The following is a 6,200-nucleotide window of genomic DNA, read 5'->3' as shown; positions in this document are numbered from 1 at the left end:
AGTATCCATTACATTTCCATTCCTATCTTTGATTTCCATGGTACAGGGGAGGTGTAACACTCAATGGGCAGCTGGGGTCCTATCCTAAGGCTGTGCTTCTACAGCCTGCATCTCCCTCCTAACAAAGCACAGACCACCCCAGTCCTCTCATTTCCCCAGGACTCTAGGGCAGGCAGATGCTTTCACCATTATTGCTGTCGTTGAGCCCAGGGATTACTGAAGAGCAGTTACACTGGAGGAGGCAGTGTCAGCCTTACCCTTATATTTGTGAGGAGCCTGGTGAGCACATCCCCAGGAGACTCAAGGGCTGCTTTAGATGGATGGGCAGCGAGTAGAGAAACACACTGGGATGGCCTTAGGCAGCATGCTGCTGCAGAGCTGCGCTCAGGAAAATGTGTCTGTGGCTAAAGCAGCGCAGAGGGGCCAGGCTGACCCCCTCCCACAGGCACTGGGAGCGTATCTCCAGAAACATGGGCTGTGGATGGAGGCCAGCTGGCAATGGCACCAGCCAGACAGTACAGCCAGAGTCAGGAGGTGACCTGAGAAGGGAGGAGGAGGAGAGGGAATGAACTTGCAGAGTTTTCCACTAAGGCACTACAGTTTCTTCCTCTTGAGTAAGAAGGTGCCACTTTCAGACCATTGGGTAACGCTGCCTGAGCACTGTCCTTCCTTTAGGACTATGGATGCCAGCAGCCCAAAGGAAAAATGAGGCAGAGCCCCACAGCCCCTTGGTCACTGCAATCCCTGGTCAGAGCGCTGTCTCCTGAGGAAGAGGATGGAGGGATCCAGCTTGGCTCTGCTCCGGAGCAAACAGGAGCACTCCGCATGGTTGCCCAGACTTTCATCTGCATCCCCTGAAGCTCCAGAAATGCAGGTGAAGGAACGAGGAAGGAAGCAGATCTGGCATTACCCAGATCTCACCACACCAGGCTGGGGGAGAGCCTTCCACTCCCAACATGGCACCAGCCACGGGCAGGCCTGCTGCACGGAGCAGGCAAAGGGCTTCCCTGATCCTTGGAGCTACTCAGTCCACACAATGGGTACCCAAGGATGCTCAGCACCTGTCAGGATCAGGCTGTGGCTGTCACCAACCCCAAACACACCTGGCCTTGTTCTCCAAACATGCAAATCTTCCCCAGTTCTGACCGCTCTGAGAACAACCCTTTCCCACCATCTCCCCTTGCATCAAAAAAACATTCTGGTCAATCAAGGAAACAGATAACAAAAAGCAAAATCTCAACTAATCTTTGTGGCTGAAGAAAGAGCTGATTGGTTTTGCCTCTCTCTCTGTCCCTGCCCTGTATCCTGCACTTCCCCAGTCCTCTTCACACCTTCTTCTCTTTATTGCTCAGGAAAGAAAATCCTGGTCTTTGGGCTGTTTTGTTTAGCAAATGAGGGACATGCAAAGCAATAACCCCAGGCATCTGTCAGAAGGAGAAAGGTGCCTCTGTGTCTTCAAGACAGCCTTCAGGCGCTGGGAGCAGCAGCCCAGAAATACTATGATCAAGGGTGCATTTAAGCTTGGACAGGGGATAGATCTTTTTCTTCCTAATGAAGACAGAGCCACAGGACACCTGCAGGAAGCAGAGGTGTGTTCCCAGCTAGCATGGCATTACGCTGGAGCTTATCTTCAGGTTGTATTAACCTCCATGGAGTGGAATCCTGGAGGAGGCAAAACCCTGAAGTTTTCATGTTGTGTTAACAATGGTTAGGGAAGGCCGAAAAGGAACCGAGAGGAAGGACAGAGAAAAATTAGGCTTCAGTTGGATACAGGTTGTATTGGACAAAAAAAAAATATTTGCTGAGTCTGGTTGCTTCCTGCCCTAGACTTCACAAGAAAGTGTTTTCAGTGAAAAAAAAAGATAAGAGCAGTCCCTTGTCCTCGCAGCAGAGCGTTTCCCCAGGGCTGTGTAGCTGTAGGTGATGGTGACACACCAGCAGGTTTGTTCTAGCCCATCAGCAGGGCACACAAGGGGAAACCTGAAAGCATTTGACAGTCTCCCAGAAATAGCTGCATACACACATTTCCTTGCATAGGGCAAACAGTCCTGCCTGCTGTTAAGGGTCTAACCTGGGAACAGATAGGGAACTTGACCTGCAAAGCTGCTACAGAATTAAAAAAAGGACACCACAAAATTTTTATCACTTATTCTGCTTGCAAGCCAGAGATGTTTTTCCACTTTTCCCCTGGAATAGCATGTCCACACAGAAGAGACAACCAGAACAGCCACACCAAAATTATTCAAGGATAATTAAATCACTCAGTTGCCTCTGTGCAGGATAAGACCTAAGAAAACGCAGATCCCTGCAGAGTTCTTGACCCATCATCTTACAACTAACAGTCACCATGGACACACACTGATCTTAAGGCTGCAACCCTGAACTGAGACTTGAGATCTGCTACACATTTCCTGCATGACTCTGGGCAAGACACGAGCGCTGGATTTCTGAAGTTGTTCAGCACACTATGAAGCTCACAGAAAGCTTCACCCCATCTGTGAGAGGAGGATAATAATTCCCCCATCCCCTTCATTTCACTTGTTTATTTCAACGGTAAGATAGGAATGGGACTGCCCCTCCTTATCTCCTACATACAGCACAATGGAGCCTTGATCTCGGCTGGAACGCCTAAGTGCTACTGCAACACTAATAATGAGTGATAGAAACTTAATTCAGCAAAGCAACCTAATTCTATGACTGGCTTAGAAAGAAATCCTCCAAGCATGCCCAGCAAGACCCCTACATTAAACCCACTAAACTGCCAAGTGAGCAGAGAAACAGGGTGAGCAGAAACAGAGAGGATAAACCAGATGCAAGCAGCATTTCCACTGGTGAATAATATTCCAGAGGGAGAGACAGAGCTGGATATGGATGCAATGAATATCCCATTTGACACCCTCATTTTAAAAAGTGTTGCTTCAATACAAGCATTTCTCAATCTGGTCCTTGGGCTGATTTTGACCTGTTGGCCCAAGGGTGATCTGTGTTCACCGTACCAGACAGCAAGGCAGGCGGAGAACAAAAAGTCCCCAGGAGTGGGGAAATCTGAGGCTGGGGAGGAGCTGAGCATGCACTGAGCTCAGCTTTGGTCTGATAAGTTTATCAAGCACTGCCGGCTGCTAACTGTCAGCCAGCAAAGCAGGCCTGTTAGGGAGGAGGAACAGCTCCCAGAGCAAGATATGACAGCCCATGCCTTATCAGAGCGCCTGAGCCAAAGAGGGAACTGGAGAGTGCGCGCTTTCCAAACCACTTCATCCGAACAACAGACAGATTGGCAGGAAAGGCCTGTCAGCCCTTCGCTTCTGCCACCCAGGCATCAGCAGGGAGCCTCCATCCATGCAAAGAACCCTGGTAAGTGCAGCGTGAGAGTTGCAAATGTGAACATAGGGGCCTGAGGGAATACATGGGGTGAGTTTTCTTAGGAACATTGCCCAGCAGGGAGAGTCAGATTTACAGCAAACAATGCAGATGCTTACTGAGCAAGCTGCTCCTGTTCAGTGCCCAGAGCAGCACTTCTCCCCTACACTGCCTTTCCTAGGTTTGGGAGGGGAATCTAGCACTTCAGAATAACACCCGTCACTAGGTTTTGGTGTGCAGATAATTGCTTTGTTTTCCTGCTGCTGTTTTTGAAAAGTAGTAAAAAAAACCCCAAGTGAATAGAAAAGGAAAAACCTGACCATTCCCATCTGAGCTACAAGAGTATGGGCCAGCAAATACCCCTTCACACCTACTTCTAGGGCAGCAATAACCAAATCAATACAGCTGAAGATCATAGCAGAGACTCTCCTATGTTTGGATGAGCTCCCTTGGACCTCTGCAAGCTCCCTGTCCATACACCTCAGCCATGACAGGGAGGGTAATAAGAGATTCCTGCACAGCACATCCTCTGCTTGGTTTCCCTGCTGAGGATGGGCCATGTCGAATACGACCGGCATCTGATCAGCAGCTTCGACACATTGTGTTTCTTCAGTCTGACAGACCACACTGTTATCAGGTCACTGCTCATTTAGACCATACGGACGGCTGTCATCCTGCATCCCACCCACCTTTGGGTCTTCAGCTGAGTTCAAGCTGGTGAGTTGGGTCCTGTCTATATCAGGGGATTTCACTGAAAGCTGGCCCCAGTGCAAGCCCTGACCCTATGCTCGGAGGATGTGTCCATACTTGGCTGCCTGGGTGCAAGTGCTGTCCCAAGCCCTCCATGGGATATGAAGCAGGAAACCTGCAGCAGCGATGTACGCCAGGACATTTCCAACATGAGCTAGTCACTCAAAGGCTCCCTTTCTGGTAAGTAACATATCTAGGAAGCGATTTAGCTTCTCCTAAAGCACATACCTAAAGTAGGACAGAAGTCATGCCTTCAGCACACCTACTCCTGAAGGGAAAGGGAGCCGAGTATCTGTAGACATCTAAAGTTGCATGAGATGAGCCACACCCCTGTGGCTTCTGCACCGCTCTCAGGCCAAGTTTCTCACAGCTGTTTCTGCTCCAACCCATAATCTAATGTTCTCCAGGCCATGAGCAACCTCATGTTTAATTCCTCTATGTATCAAGGGCTCTTAAGCAAGTTCTAAGTACAACAGCCACACTCAGCAGTGGCCAACACAACTCTGAGGTTCAAGGCTTCTGCACAAAGAATGAGGAGTTAAAAAAACCCTCCTCCATTGATTCTGCCTTCCTCTTGAATAATTTTAAAGCAATAGGACTTTATCTTACATCCCAGGCCCTTCTATATTAGGAGCTTTGGTGGGATTTTTGGCAGTAGTCAAGTCCGCTGGTTTCTCCTCTTTATAAAATAGGAGTTATCTCTTGTCTCAGTTGGGGAAGGGGAAGTCAGAGATGATGGAGCATTCCTGTTCTTGAAAGGGCCCCCATCCTGAGAGTGCGGACATGGTGAACCAGTGTGTCAGTCAGACATCCCTGTCCCAGCTCCTTATTTAGATCCAGGCTGTAGTAGCTGGACTGTAAATCGGTCAGACTCAGTGGACACCCAGGTGTGAGAGCACCTGGAAAAGCAAGTCCAGAAACAGCAGCTGCATTGCCTGATACCGTAGCGTCATGGAGAATGCTAAATATGAGACTCAAATCTCAAAGAAGGAGAACTGTATTCCTGGCTTTGACATTGTCAGCGGATCCGAGCCAGTCGCTATCCCTCCCTATGTCTCAAGCTTCCCCATTTGCAAAGTGAGGATAACAACACAGATATGCTTTGAGATCTACAGATAAAAGCAAGGTAGAATTGCTGCACGTGTACAGTAATCTGACACTGAAGTGGCATTGTGAAAAAGCCCACAGAAAATGCATAAAGCATCAAAGCAAAGTCTCTGCATTGTGATCTACCAACCTGCATTTTTCACTTGAAAATATTTGCCCAAATTTGAGTAGGACAACTAGAAATGGAACTCAGGTCACCTGGACTTCTGGTGTTGTTTGTTAACCAACTTTCTATGTTACCTCCTTGAAGTATAACTAAGCAGAACATCGCAAGTTCAAACTCTGTTCTTAGGAAAAGTATCATGTAGTATTGGTAAGATTTTATTGCTGAGTTCTGAAAGATACTTACAAAAATACGCACAAAACTAATTTTCTAGTGTGTTCCATCAAAGGCAGAGCTGACAGAGCAGAAGGCCTTTGGTTTCAGAGTGAAGGCACATGGGACAACTGAGGTTTCCCATCTTAACTGGAACTTAAGGAAACAATTAGCTGGAAGTCAGAGCCACGTTCACGTGCCTGCTACATCGTGCCACAACAGTGGCGTTGGAGGACTCAGAAATACTGATACTTTGCATTTGAATAGCACACACTGCCTAAAGATTTCAAAATGCTCTACAAAGATGGAAACACCTTATCCCTGTTTTACCGCAAGGAAACCAAGAGCCAGGTAGAGAGAAAGTAACTCAAGGTCATACAGAGAGTGAGTAAAAGACCTAAGAAATGAACCATTGCATTTTAGCTCCCAGCTCTTATTTCAGTCATTAGGCAATGGGCAAAATTCAGACCTGTTGTGATATAAACAGCTGCATAAGTGGTACCAGAGGAATTTGGTGCATTCTCTCCAAATTAACAGGCAGATGGCTGTCTGGGAGCCCTGGCACATCTTTGCTCACACTATACCTTGTCTGGAAGCAGCCACAACATACCATGACCTATGTCAGGTCAAATCCCTGTTTTCTTAACTATGTGTTCCCACTGAAATGGGA

Source organism: Cariama cristata, unplaced genomic scaffold (genome assembly GCF_000690535.1).
Source record: "Cariama cristata isolate BGI_N322 unplaced genomic scaffold, ASM69053v1 scaffold14759, whole genome shotgun sequence".
Taxonomy (NCBI): Eukaryota; Metazoa; Chordata; class Aves; order Cariamiformes; family Cariamidae; genus Cariama; species Cariama cristata.
This window is presented reverse-complemented; position numbering follows the sequence as displayed.